The following is a 14,740-nucleotide window of genomic DNA, read 5'->3' as shown; positions in this document are numbered from 1 at the left end:
CTTGGTGAATGTCACCTAAGCTTATAAAATTCCCAGCGTATAAAATTAGATGTTTCATGACTTAAAATGTCCCCACTGTCTGAAGTGACCTAAAAATTTCATTGGAGATCTTTTTTGTTATTTAGGACCACAGATAAGACTTCTTCTTGTCTTTTGCAGGAAGGAAGGACTTAGGGAGACAAATAGAATATTTCAGATCTTTTCCAGCTTGTTGGTCCCTCTTGATTGCTTGTGTGCTTGACATTATTAGTAAAGCTTAGTGAGTGGTAAAAGTTCTGATTTGTATGAGTTTGATTTGACGAGTATATACTTTGTATTTTACATATATTTTGTTAGATTTATTACCTAGAACATGGTATTTTCATGCCACTTTAATGCAAATTTTAAATGATTATTTTCTAATTATTTGTTGCTGGTATATAGAATTATAGTTAATTTACTTTGTATCTATCAGCCTTCAAAGTTTTGATTATTAATTCTAATGATTTTCTATATATTTTTGTCACTATGCAGTCATGCCATCTTTGGATTTTGATAGTTTTATTTCTTATTTTCCATTATTTATGCCTTTTATTAATTTATCATTTTTTATTTTTTTCATTAATTTTAAACTCCAGTACATATTTATTAAATATGTCACCAGTAATTATGATGTTAGCTATAGTTTCTTTTGTTTTACTCTGTACCAGATTAATGAAGTTCTCTATTTCTTATTTGCTAATAGTTTAATTTTTTAAAAATCATGAGTGGATGTGAAATTTTATCAAATGTTTTCTTTTTGGTAACTGGCGGAATGATTTTCCCTCTTTATTCCATTATTGACATTTGGATATCAGTATAAAAATTAAATTGATTATTATAAAAATCTTTTTAATGGCAGTACAATTTCATCTGTAGCATTCTAGGAAGTACAAGATCAACTCACAGATACAGAGGATAGACTTGTAGTTGCCAAGGGGGAGGGGAAAAGGGGTGGGTTCGATTGGGAGTTTGGGGTTAGCAGATGTAAACTATTACATATAGAATGGATAAACAACAAGATCCTACAGTATAGCACAGGGGCTCTATTCAATATCCTGTGATAAACCATAATGAAAAAGAATATGAAAAAATATACATATATATGTACATCTGAGTCATTTTGCTGTACAGCAGAAATTAACACAACATTAATTAACACAACTATACTTCAATAAATTTTTTAAAAAAAGTTAAGTAGAAGACCAGTGAAGCTCCAGAAATGTGTTTTCGTTATTATTATTATTTTCTTTTTATGACCACACCTGGTGCGGTCATATGGAAGTTCCCAGGCTATGGGTCAAATTGGAGCTGCAGCTGCCACCTACACCACAGTCACAGCAACATCGGATCTGAGCCACATCTGTGCCTGCCCCTTGTGGCAATGTCAGATTCTTAACCCACTGAGTGAGGCCAAGGATCGAACCTGTGTCTTTATGGAGACTATGTCGGGGTTTTAACCTGATGAACCGCAGTGGGAACTCCCTTATTTTTTATTATTGTTCCTATAACTATCTTAATAAAACAGACCTTATAAATTTGGAAGGGAAGCTGGGAAAGAAATAGGGTTAGCAGAATAGAACCTTCTTATGTTCTGCTGTTTCTCACTCTCAGCAGTCTCAGATGACTATAAATATCAACATTTCTTGTTTTCAGTCTGAAACGTCTAAGGTACAAGTAACCCTTTAGTCATGGTAATAACCTCAATTAATCTTTCATAAAATGTGGTGATCAAGTTTTAAAATAAATATGATACCAAGTAGTCCCCAAGGGTCAAAGATTCCCATGGAGAAATTAAATACATTATAGGAGAGTGAGTGGGAGTGAGAACTACTAAGTTCTGTACTGTATGACTTCATTTTGGGAGATTTCCACTGTTTGCATTAAAGGCCTGGCATCTCCAAGACTGAAGTTATTAACTGCCCACAATTATGGATGTGGAAATGAAAGCTCAGAAAGGTTAAGGGACTCGTAGCAGTCACCCATGTGATAAGTGTGGTGGGGTCATCGTGAGAGCTCATGACTCTGACCCACTGCATGGTATGCCAGAGTGCAACCCAAAATAGGAAGCCCTGAAATCCACAAGGCAGGGGATTTCCTATTAGATGTCTTCATTTCCTAGTAGATGTCTTCATTTAGATAAGCATAATGAAAACAAATATTCTGTAAGAACTTTAGGAGAAGGGCAGAACTTTTAAGGGTCTAATATTCCCACTGCCTTTAGAATATGGCATCAGTCAAACTCTAACTAGCAGTATGAGATGCTTTTTGTTTTCCATTATGTCTAGACAATTACAGGATCATGGTCCTGACAAGTTTCCTCAGTTTCCCCTTGATGAGAGATTAAATTTCTCTAATAGTGGTTCTTTCTCTGGTTGAGGAGTAAGGACACTTCCAGAGATACTGAGATCCTCAGCCACTGGTGAACACTTGAACTTTCCACAAAGGCCCTCTTGTGTTAGAAAAAAAGTCTTGTTTAATTTCCGAGGTTGTTTCTCTGTTTTTCGTCTCTGTGTTTGCCAATGGTCATTCCTGGTAGTTGCGACTGTCTGCTGAGTCAGTAGGGTGTCCTAGTCTTCCTGCCTTCAGTGCCTAGATTACCTGAGGGCCTAGGTTCCCAATGCATCATCTCTGGGAACCTCAATGTGTAGAGTGTAAGAGAGAGAAGAGGTAGGGCTACGTGCAGAAAAATTGTTTCCTCTCAATATATATGTTGAAGCCCTAATCCCCAGTATCTCAGAATGTAACTCTATTTGGAGATGGGGGCTTTAAAGAGGTGACTAAATTAAAATGAGACCATTAGTGTGGATCCTAATCCAGTCTGACTGGTACCCCCTAAAAGGAAAATTTGGACACAGGGAGGCATCAGGTTTTTACACACAAAGAGGAAAGGCCATTTGAGGACATAGCAAGAAGGCAAGCTGAGGAGAGGGGCATCAGAAGAAATCAGACCTGCTGACGCCTTAATCTAGGACTTTCAGCCTACAGAATTGTGAGGAAATAAGTTTTTGTTGTTTAAGTCACCCATACTGTGGTATTTTGCTATGGCAGCCCTAATACAGCCTCTGATTTTGTTCCCTGTGTATTTTACTTTTAATTGCATCATTAATTTCTCCCTCCCTCCAGCCCTCCCTTTCTTCCTGACTTCCCTCCCTACCTTCCAGCAATGTTTGGAAAGCAGCTACCCTGTCCTCATCTTACCCTAGAAATTAGAGCGGTGCCTGTTCATTCTTGACACCTGCCCCATTGCTAGGTGTTAACACTGCTACCATGTCCCACTATGTGCCTTGGCCAGACCTACTCTGGGAAAGATTGATGTTGGCTTTTGCCTCTTCCTTATGTGAAATCTCTGGTCTTGTCTCTCCCTTGCTGGAGAGGGGAAATTTAGTTCTTTTATCTCTTCTTGCCTCTTGCAGAGGGCAAAATCCACCTCAAGCATATTAATGGAAGAGGTCCTTAAGATGAAGGACTTTCCCACTGTTGGGATTTTACTCCTGACGTCTTTCTCTAACATGTACCTGGAAAAAGCCAGTCCTATGTCTACCCAGGTCCAAAGAAAAGAACTGTAAGCGTCCTATTGTGTAGAGACCTGGGTGAGGTCAGGGGGTAGAGGGAAGATGACTGTCACTCTACAGTCACTGTTCAGTTGACCGTTTTCAGTACCTGCCCATAACCTCTAGGTCAGCCAATTTCCTGGGCACCTGAAAAATATCTCATTCCTTTGACCATCACCGGCAACTCCGGCCATTCTCCCAGTCATGCAGGGTCTTTTTGGTCAGGAACTCCTGTTGCTCTCTTGGGATTGGGATCCTAGTGCAGTAGGGGAGCTACCACGCCCTCAGCCTGTTCTGGGTTGATGGATTCACACTTTGCTGAGGTTGTTACAATATACTATATAAAGCCTTAGTTAACCTTGGTTTCTTTCCATGAGAAGTTTAAACTTAGCCTCAGGAGGTTCTTAGCATTCATTCTGTAAATTAACCTCAGGAGTTCATAGGCCTCAGAATTGTGTGCAATAGTTCATACGAAGGCACATTTTTTTTTTTTTTCCAGGAGAAGATTCAGATTCCTAAAGAGGTTCAGAGATACCACAACACCATGAATTGTTGATTTTAAATACTTAACAAAGATTTGACTTTAGCAGATAACACTGTACCTATTTTTGTCCTTCTGCTGAAGTCATGTGTGATCTCGAATGTACCTTCACAAGGCCAACCTAACCTTGATAGAAACTCCTAAGTAGCTGCCACATTTAAGTTTGGTAATTTGATATTACCACATATGTTTCAAATCATTAGTAGAACTAAGACTATAAATATTTCTTTTGATGTGCTATTTTTAAGTTCCCTTGGATCACCAAATGATACTTTCATGAATTTTAGTTTTATCAAAAAAAAAAAAAGTCAATGTTTTCTTACCAGTGTTCTTTGATATGACGCCAGGCCTGTTACACCAAGATGAAGAGTTTGTCTGAAAGAGTCATTCTGGGTGAGGTTGACTCATTTTTTATAAGGATTTTTAGGGTATTTTCCAATTTTCAAGTTTTTATTTGGTTTTTCTGTCATTCTCTGCTTATATAGCAACTGACTGACTAGATTTTATAGGGATTTTTTAAAAAGCTTGTGTATTTGTTTATTTCTTGTTTTTTTTCTTGTGTGTTATCAAGTACAGATTTCAAATTATTTTTAAACCGAGCCAAACACTGACTATAGAGCCCTATAAATTATTTTATTTTCCCATAATGGTTTTGAGCACTTGCAGCTTGTTTAAATAAAACCAGCCATGGTAATTTAGGTGTAGCAAGTGGCATTGAGAAAGTTCCAAATGGTAGTTAGGACTTTTTCATCAAAAAAAGAGTGTTCACACTTTGTTGAGGATAGCTTCAAATGGAACACCAGATTATTCAACCAAACTTGGGGTCAGAAATATTGACATCATTTATGGATCTATGGTAACTTTTTTTTTTTTTTGGTTCGATTCTGAGTTAATGATTACTTTAACATGGCTGTCATCAATTATGTGATGAATGTAAAAGAAATCAGAATATAATTTCAACTTTAGCCATCCCTCAAATTCAGTGTTTTTCAGGGAATATAACTCTTGCTCCCCTTTACTTACATAAAGGAGGAGGACATTGGGATGGTTAAGGCCAATGGAGTAGGGGTCTAGTGTGGTTGGTGTTCAGTGGGTTTTCTTAGTAAGTCCTTACTTTTTCCTATTCTACTGGTATTCATTAGTTGAGGCATTGAGCCATCTCTTAAGGGAAGGAACACAGAGGGCATTGTTCAGGGAGGACCTCTCTTGCCCCAATCTAGAACTAACCTCCTCTCCAGAGATCCTGTTAACATAGGCAATCCCAGAGAGTATGCATGAATAGTCAACTGCTCCCTGTTTAGTCCTGTAAGAAGGGAAACAGTGTTATCTGAGTGGAGCCTCTTCTTTATCTAACTGTGATGTGGATGGGAAGTGGATAAGGAAGAGGGGTGAGGAGGAAGCACGCTGCTAGGTGTCTCTAGTTGGCCAAGAACAACAGAGTTGCATTGACAAGCAGTCCCAGCTACCCCTTCTGTTAGAATGTCGTTAGGCCTTCCTGTTTCTTCACTTCCATAGCAGTTTCCAGGTATGCTCACCCTATCTCTGATTTTCTCTACTTCCTGTCTAGCCCTCATCTTTTATCTCTAGAGTGTTCTTTTCCAGCCCTTAATACTGACTCCCTGTTCTTGCCAATTTCCTCTCCTCACCTTCCTGGATTTTCTCTTGTGGCAGCCTTCGTCACTTACTGGGAAAGTCTCGTAAAAGGCTTTGGGGGGACATTTGGGAATTGGGCAGCAAGAATCCCAACAGATTGAGATTATGTCATTGTTCTCCCCGCTAAGTGATGACAGATGAAAACCACCCCACTAAGTGTGCAGCATTAATACAGACCAAAAACAGACCAAATAGAACAATAGTTGCCATACCGCTGAGTTGGCTCCATGAACAGAGTCAGAGCTGGGCCAATTCAGTTGGCTCTTAAAATGACTTGATCTGTATTTACAAAGCCTTCTGTCTTAACAAAGGAAAACACAGATTACAAATTTCCATTTTGTTCTCACATAGATTTTGTTTTTTAATGTTGAAATAAGACTCCTTAAAAGTTCCTGTGCAAAGACTGTCTTGTTTGAAAGATTGTTTGATGCTTAGTACCATGAAAAAAACAAGAAGGTGTCAATTGGGCGCTCCTGTCATGGTTCAGCAGAAACGAGTCTGACTAGGAACTGTGAGGTTGTGGGTTCGATCCCTGGCCTCATTCAGTGGGTTAAGGATCTGGCATTGCCGTGAGCTGTGGTATAGGTCACAGACACGGCTAGGATCTGGCGTGGCTTTGGCTGTGGTATAGGCCGGCTGCTGTAGCTCCAATTTGACCCCTAGCCTGGGAACCTCCATATGCTATGGGTGTGGCCCTGAAAAGGAAAAAAAAAAGGTGTCAATTTTAGGTAAGGTATTTGAATACTTACCAAAGGTGGCAGACTTAAGGTGGGAATAAACAGCTGCTGACCTGGCACAGTTAGGAGAAAGTAGCAAAATTGTACAAGTTCATCAAAAAATCGCTGAACATAATAACTTGGGCCTCAGCATTTTGGATACTAAGGAAGGTGCAGAGGCTGAAAGATGGGGCAGCTGGGGACCAAACTTTATAGTTTTTTAAAAAGGTGACTGATGCTGGAAGAAAATGGCTCTTTCTCTGAAAGGTCTGAGATGATGGTAGGGCTTAGATGACTCACTTCAGAGGTACAACGATCAGTTTCCACACGGTTTATCGTACTTCCTGGAAAGGTTATATTTTTGTACGAGAAAGGAGATGAGGGTGTGGAGATGTGTGCTACAAACCCAGTTAAGGAAGGAAGCAAAGATGCTTACTGTTTGTTTCACAGATTTGAAATTCGAATCCACATCAAAGGTAGTGTAAAGAAAAAATTAATCAAGACAGATAAGCATATCATGTGGCAGCAGTGCCAGCAGCACCAGAAAATGAGGAACAGTTCTAAGTGGTATCTTGGCAGGGGAAGAAATCACTTTAGTGGGAGTCAGATGGAACAGCCTGGGTCTGATGTTAGATAAACCGGCCATGAAATCTGGCTCCCTCCCTCCCAACTGCGTGCACTTGAGCAGTTGCTTAACCTCTGTGACTCTGTTTCATTCTCCGTAAAACTGGGGTCACCGTCTACATCTTCAAGTTGGGGAGTGAAATGAAGCAACGTGTTAAAAGGAGACATCATTCATTCTCAGTAAAGGCTTGTTATTGGTGTAATTAGCGGTAAGACTCTGTCCTTAGGTGGACACATCAAATTTCAGAAATAATGAAAAACTCTTCCCCAGTGTGCTAGATGAGCAAGAGGCTGACTCCCAAGACTGGCTTTGCTAATTCCAGTTTTTCCTCCTTGCCTCTTGCCACTGGAAGAGATGAGCCAGCAGCAGAATTTGCCAGCTTCTAGTGTCCAGTGTCCAAGCACTGAGAGTTCCTGGTTAAGGACCTAGAGCCTTGAAGTTTCCAGAAAGATCTGGAAGACATTTCACCACCTCTCCAGGATCTCGTGGGCATAGGTTTCTCTCTCCCTGCATGCATTCATGCATCAAATATGATCTAATTGCCAATACATAGGAAATTCTGCCTTGTGATTTGTTGACTATGAAGCAGCAGAATTCTGAAGAATTATATTTTAGGCCATACACTGTTCAGTAAGAGTGAATCATATGTGACAATGCAGTAATGGTTACTTTCCATTTGTAACATTGGAAGGTTTTTTTGAACCAGAATATTTAAGCGCATCGGGAGGTTTTTTGAACCAGAATATTTAGGTGGTGTTTTCTAAATTTCCTTGTATCTTACACATAAATTAGATTGTGGCTTCCTATATTTCTAAAGCAATTTATGCTACTCAAAAATAATTTATTCCAAGTTTTACTGATGCCTTGCAAGTGGGACATATGATTTGTACAGTGAGATTCTACTGCCTAGCTCACATGATTTTAACATGTGGGCTAAATTTTCTAAGACTAGAGGTTTTGGCAAGTATAAGAGTGAAGTTTTCATTTTAGGTACCCCCTCTCTGAGGATGAGGGAAATCGTTGGTACACTGACAGATGTCTCGTTACCATGTGGACATCACATTTCCAGAACTCCTCTTACTCAGGCTAATAGCGTTGCATCTGATTAGTTGTACTTAGCCTTTTGCTTGTAATTTCCCTTTGACCAAATCATTACTGACCTCAAGAGGAGTTGAATTTCCTCAGTTTCATGTGGAACACAGAAGCATGCCAGGAGAAGCAGGACTTGGAGATATCTTTCTATTAATTTAAATTTGAATTGCTGTTGGCACCAGGGTCTCATCTACAATCCAAGACACCCCTGCCTTCCTGGATAAATGTGCGTAGGGCAGGGAAGCTTCTTTCTTCTCCCCTCACTCCCTTCTCATTTCCTTCTCCTCTATATTTCTATGGTGGGTGGAAATGGTAGCCCCCACAAAAGGTATGTTCACGTCCTAGTCCCGAGGACTTGTGTATATAATCTTCTTTGGGAAAAGGGCCTTTGCAGATGTAATTAAATTCAGCCTCTTGAGAAGAGGAGGAGCTTATCTTGGATTATTGTGGGGAACCCCAAATGCAATCACAAGCATCTTTAGAAGAGAGAGGCAGTGAGAAGAAGATACACAGAGAAGAGAAGGAGGCAGTGGGGCCACAAGGCAGAAACTGGAAGGTTGCAGCCATAAACCAGGTGTTGCCAAGAGCCACCAGAAGCTCGAAAAGGCAGGGAAGAGTTCTTCCTGAGAGCCTTTGGAGCAAACGCGGCTCTGCTGACACCTTCATTTCAGTCTTCCGGCCTCTAGATTATGAGAGAATAAATAGCTGTTTGCTTAAGCTGCCTGGTTTTTGGTAATTAATTGACTATATAGGCCACAGAAAACTGCTGCATGTAGCTTCCTTTTTCCTTTATTTTTTGCCCCGTTTTAATTCCTTTATCCTTTGTGTACTTGCCTATTTACACCTTCCATCACACATCACAATAATCTCCATCTCTCTCTGGGTCTCCCTGTCTCTCTCTCCTTCTTGTTGCTGTACTACTGCCAAGACAAATCATGTACTTGTAATTACTGCATAAAGTTATGATTAGATTTTGCGAAGTTGATTTCACTGTTAAGCCAATCAGCCATGCCATAAAGTTTGATGAACATACAAATCGATTGGGAATTTTGTTAAAAATGCAGATTCCTGAGCTCTACCCTGAGACAGTTCTGATTTTATTGGTCTGAAATGGGACCAAGGAGCCTGAGATTTAAACAGGAACCTAAGAGATTTTGATGTAGATGGCTATTGATCCACACTTTAAAACATATTAAAGTAAGGCAGACTCCTTTAATCTGCTCTCATAAACTGATGTAGCTTAGTAGCATGGGGTGGTAGGTCCAAAAACCCATCACAATCCAGTTCGTAGTGTATATAGAATACTGAGTACCAGGCCTCTATTTGTGAAAGTACAGGTAACATCAAAAGGATTTAGTTAGATTTACATTTAACAATGCACAATGGGCTATTCAGGGATACTTGAGTATTTAACACTGAATTGAGAGCTGAGAGGGGGCAGCGTGCCATTTTCCAGCACGTCTCTATTGCTATTGCCAGGGGAAGAAGGCTGCATGGGACTGTTGGGCCAATTTTTAGTTCGCTTGCATGGCTGTGCCACTCAGGGGATAAGTGGCTTTTGTCAGTTTTGTCCCACAATGGGGCATTTCTCCCCATCTCTTTGGTTTAGGATCTCCAAACACAATGCAAAGGAAAGATTGCCTGTGGAATCCTGAATGGGCCCTGGCCAGCAGCAAACCCAGGACATGCTTTTCAGGCTTCCTCCTCAGAGCTGGGAGGTTTTTGAGGCCACTTGGTTTTGCAAGCTGTTGTCTGAGGTCACCCAGCCAGGAGGGTGTCCAGCTTTCAGTCCTCGACTCCATCGGAGACAAAAGTGGAGGCTGAAGAGGGTTGTCAGTTTGTGCCTGGAACAGGGCATCCTGCCCCTTAGGGCTGTGATGGGGAGTGTAGAATCCTTTTTGGGTGATATTTTTCTTGGATAAGTGGAATAAATATTCTGTCATGAACTGGAAATGCTGATTAGTTAAGGACCCCATCGCATCCTGCTCCAGCTCATCTTCCCTTTGTCTCTGCTGCCTCCGCACAGCATGCCTCAGACCTTGGTGTTTTGGGGACACCGTGTCTTGGCCTGCCCTTTCATCATTCTGTAGACACTGCTGATGCTGCTCCTTGAGGAGGCCAGGGTTTATGCCTTTCACAGCAACAGGGTAAGTACACAGTCACTTCTTTACAAATTGATTTAAAATCTTGGTCTCTTTAAAGTTGAATTTCTAAATGTGATGTTTTTCACCTACCACTGAGGGGTGGTTCTCGGACCTTAGCTGAAAGGTTTGTTGTAAAAGACATTGCTGGGCCCTGTTCCCCAGAGTTTCTGCCTCTGATTCTGTTAGAATTTTCATTTGTACCAAGTTCCTAGATGCTACTGCTGACCCAGGGACCACCGTTGGAGGACTGCTCCAGAGCATGGAATCATCTTTCTTGGATTCTTAGTATATGATAAAAACAAGTCTATACTTTATATTTTTTGAGAAATTAAGTGGTGTCTTTTTTTTTGCAACCCAAGTACCAGACTTTACCGTTGGTTAGTAAGTCAAGCAAATGTAATAACCACTTCTGTAAGTGTTATGATGCTTTAAAGATAGTCAACCACAATGGAGTGCCCAGGTATAAACTATGGTTTATTAAAACTCGGTAGGTGGCTTTATGTGTCACACTCAGCTTTCCAACTCATGCTTTTTTTTTCTTTTTCCCCCCCACAAGGCACACCTGTGGTATATGGGAAGTTCCCAGACTAAGGGTCACATCAGAGCTGCAGCTGCCAGATTATGCCATAGCTACAGCAATGCCAGATCCAATCCACATCTGCGACCTGTGCCACAGCTTGCAGCAGCATTGGATCCTTAACCCACTGAATGAGGCCAGGGATCGAACCCGAATCCTCATAGATACTGGTTGGGTTCTTAACCTGCTAAGCCACAATGGGAACTCCCCAACTCATGCTTTTAGACCTACAACTGTTCCCCTACAGGCAGCCATTTAATCCTTTGTTATTTGTTCTTGTCATTTATTTCCTTGTTTCACTCCCATCCTCAGAGGGTTGTCTTCAGTATCCATGCCCAAGAGACCTCATGGCTTTGGGAAAAATTAAAGATGGCTTCCCTCCCACTTGCTACCTGTTTTAAAGCACAGTGTTGTAATGGCTCTATGCACTTTTGTTCTAGTTCCATGGTGTTTGAGGCTCTTCAGGTTAACATTACCTGCTTTTTCCTGGTCTCTTAAATGTAATGAGCTAGACTGCAGAACTTTTGACATTTGAAAGCCCTCGCTCTTTGAAAGGGAAAACATATTCTAAGCTGGGAAAATACACCTTCATTTGGATAAGTGGAGCAGAGTTGGATGAAATTATAAGTTTTGGTTAATCTGTGGTGGAGTCTCACAAAGCTCTCAAAACTTCAGGACTAATATGTTGAAGTCCTTGTCCTTATTCAGCTTGGCAAGGCAAGCTTGATCCCCTGGATGAGCCTGTCTCCTTCACTTTCACAGTGTCTTCATGATAGATCAGCTATTGGGAGATTTCTTCTTTTCCCCAAACTCCTCTTGAGCTTAAGGCCTTTGCCACTTATTTATTGTTCAATGTCTGACTCTACTTTTTTTTTTTTTTTCCGCATGTGGGAGGCTTGCTAGCCCAACTGTTTGCACACAGTAGGCTTCATAAAGATAAGTTTGTGAATTTTCAGTTGTTCTTTTTTTCACCATCATGAAACTAAAACAAATCAAAGAAAATAAGCAAAACAGCAGAGAAAAACTGACACAGTAATTAACAAGCAGAAAGGAGGCAAGACTAAAAAAGATAGCTTGTTTGGAATAAGTTGTGAAAATAGCTACTTGAGAAACTACTACTCATATACTCACAAACTAATAAAAATATTTCTGGGCTGTTTTTCATTGAAAAGATGAAAGGAAGATGTTGCAAAAGAAAAAAGAACTGTGTACAAGTAACTACTACGGGGCAAAGCTCCTGGTGTTCTAAGTTCTTCAGAAGAAATACACCATAGAAATGTTTTAAACAATCAGAGTCAGTTCTCCTTGCCCTTTCTTAAATTCTTTATGCCCCAGGATATGCTAATACAAATTTCAGAGCTGTAGTGCAGGTTTTGTTTTGTTTTGTTTTAACAGAATTTGTAATTAGGGAGATTTCTGTGTGTAGTACAGTCTGTCCCGCCAATAACTTAAATGTGCCAAAGGTAGCATGGCGCCTGTGGGCCTTGTAAGAGGGAGTAGTAATTAGAACTGGATGAATCTCATTTAACATAGTGGTCCAATGTCAGGGCCACACCCTTGTTCTTCAAATTCAGAGAAAAGTTAAATTGGTACAAAAATAACTTCTCTTGAAACATTTGCTCTTGGACTTGACATTTTGAGTTTTGGTTCTTTTGATGTTTAGCATCTTTAGAAGAGTAAATAAAAATGGGAGGCGTTCTGAGAACACCACATGAACATGATAGTTTATGGAGTAGAAGCTGCTAAATGTTCAGGAGTCTTCTTGTTAGGCTCTTGGACTGCAATTCCAGTACCCATGATTTTGGTCTGTTACCTGGGAGTCTGAATTGGTGAAGATTCGTTCCATCAAATGTGAAGCCTCTTTTCACATTTAGCATCGGTGGACAGTTGGCTAACAGAAGGATTTAAACTTTGTGTACATTTGTGTGTGTATCCATGAATATAATTAATTAATTAATCTTTTCAGAGTCACACCCATAGCATATGGAAGTTCCCAGGCTGGGGGTTGAATCAGAGCTATAGCTGCTGGCCTACAACACAGCCCAGCAACGCCAGATCTGAGCTTCATCTGCAACCTATACCACAGCTCACAGCAATGCTGGATCCTTAACCCACTGAATGAGGCCAGGGATCAAACCTGGATCCTCATGGATACTAGTCAGGTTTGTTACCTCTGCGCCACAACAGGAACTCCATGTATATATATATATAATTTAAAAGTAGCAATTACAAATGACAGTGTGCTTGAGTAAAAGACTTGTAGAATTTTTTAAAAAAAGAAAAAAATGCCAGAGCTGTAAGTGGCCTTAGGATTCTCTCCCCACTCACCCTCTGGCCACTCATTATAGGTTTTTGAAAAAATGGTATCAAGAAAAGGGAAATGATTTGTTTAAGATCCTGCAGCTTTCCTCCACTTCCCATTTAGATACCCAGTGGGATTTCAATGACTTTCATTCGCTACTATACCATTGCCAACACTTTTTAAAAATGAGGGACTAAAGAGGGCTGAGAATCAGGCTGAAAAGCACACATGAAGACAAATAGCTGCTGCAGAAAGAGCTCTCTTGATCAGGAGGAACCCACATAGTATTTTCCAGAATGTTCTTTAGCTGGTTGCTCTCCCTCCGCCCCCACCCCACCGCACCCGTCTGGAGTAGAGAGTGATTGCCGGGAGAGATAGTCCATGTTCCGCCCAGAAAGATGGTGATCTTTGACGTCATCTTCATGCTGTTTCTCATTTACCAAGATATCTGATGCTTTTTTTCCCTCCCAAAGGTCAGAAATGTTCACTCCCATTTTAAATGGATTTTTTTTAGGGGGGGTGGCAATTGCACATCCGAGACTGGACAACAGAATGCTTTCAAAGGGTCAAAAGTGTGAAGTTGAACCGATCTCATGATACAGGGCTGGACCTGTCTACTTTTCCAATGACAGTGAACCGGGAGTGAGATGGAGGGAAGAGTCATGAAAACCAAGTGCATATAAAAAAAAAAAAAAAAAAAAAGTAAAACGTAAAAGACATCAGAAAAGCAGTTTGAACCTATGTCTTCATTCAGTATTTTTCTCTGCCTTTGGGGCATCTGACAATTTTTTTTTCTCACCAAATGTGAGAAAATAAGGATAGTCTTTCCAGGGTAAATAGGAAAATACCTTTTCTACGAAGTTAGATGAAACAGGCGAATGGGATCAAGGCGATTCTTAATGGAGCATGGATTGATGATAAAGTTGCCAAGTGATATTTGGGATTCTTGAGTGAAGAAGTTCTTTTTGGCTCCAAAAGAATCTGACAATTTCCACTTGAATTTAAACTAAGGTCAAGATAACCCAGCGTCATCCCAGAATAAATGAGTTTACTTCTTCAAGCAGCTTTTGTCTGAAAAGCTTTGAATAAGTTAATAATAATAGAGAGCATATTATTAGTAAATAGGTATTTTAGGAATCCTAGAAGACTTAGAGGACATGAAATTTCCTGCAAGAAGAAATTTAGGAAATTAATGGGATCAAGTATCTTCGCTTATAAAGTGAAGACTATTCACTCATTTATAAATTATTCAGTGGTAGGAAGATAAGAACTATGCAGAAGTAACATTCAAATTTGGAAAATTTTAATATGGTAGCAAAAGATGAAGTAAACTAATCTTGATAAAGGGAATAGGAGAAACTTCAGTAAATGATAATAAATTATTTTTCTTACAATTGCAGTGCATAGACTACAATAAGCATTGGGAATGTCTTTCAGTAAGAGTTCACGGAAAGTCTGTATGCAAAGCAGTTGAAGTTATAATAAAAAACTCTTATTTACTTTGCACTTGTTATGGTT

The 14,740-nt window shown here is 40.1% G+C and overlaps 1 long non-coding RNA gene across 1 annotated transcript in view; it reads left to right on the top strand.

Moving 5' to 3' along the window:
- LOC106506472 overlaps positions 1-14,740 on the top strand; it is a 344,483-nt gene that overhangs the window by 181,393 nt on the left and 148,350 nt on the right. Inside the window, exon 2 of the long non-coding RNA XR_002339539.1 lies at positions 10,226-10,346. This is a non-coding gene — a long non-coding RNA (uncharacterized LOC106506472). The remainder of the gene's footprint in view (positions 1-10,225; positions 10,347-14,740) is intronic.

The sequence above is a fragment of the Sus scrofa genome, chromosome 16 (assembly GCF_000003025.6).
Source record: "Sus scrofa isolate TJ Tabasco breed Duroc chromosome 16, Sscrofa11.1, whole genome shotgun sequence".
NCBI lineage: Eukaryota > Metazoa > Chordata > Mammalia > Artiodactyla > Suidae > Sus > Sus scrofa.
Note: the sequence above shows the minus strand (reverse complement) of the source record. Positions and strands in the feature narration are given on the sequence as shown.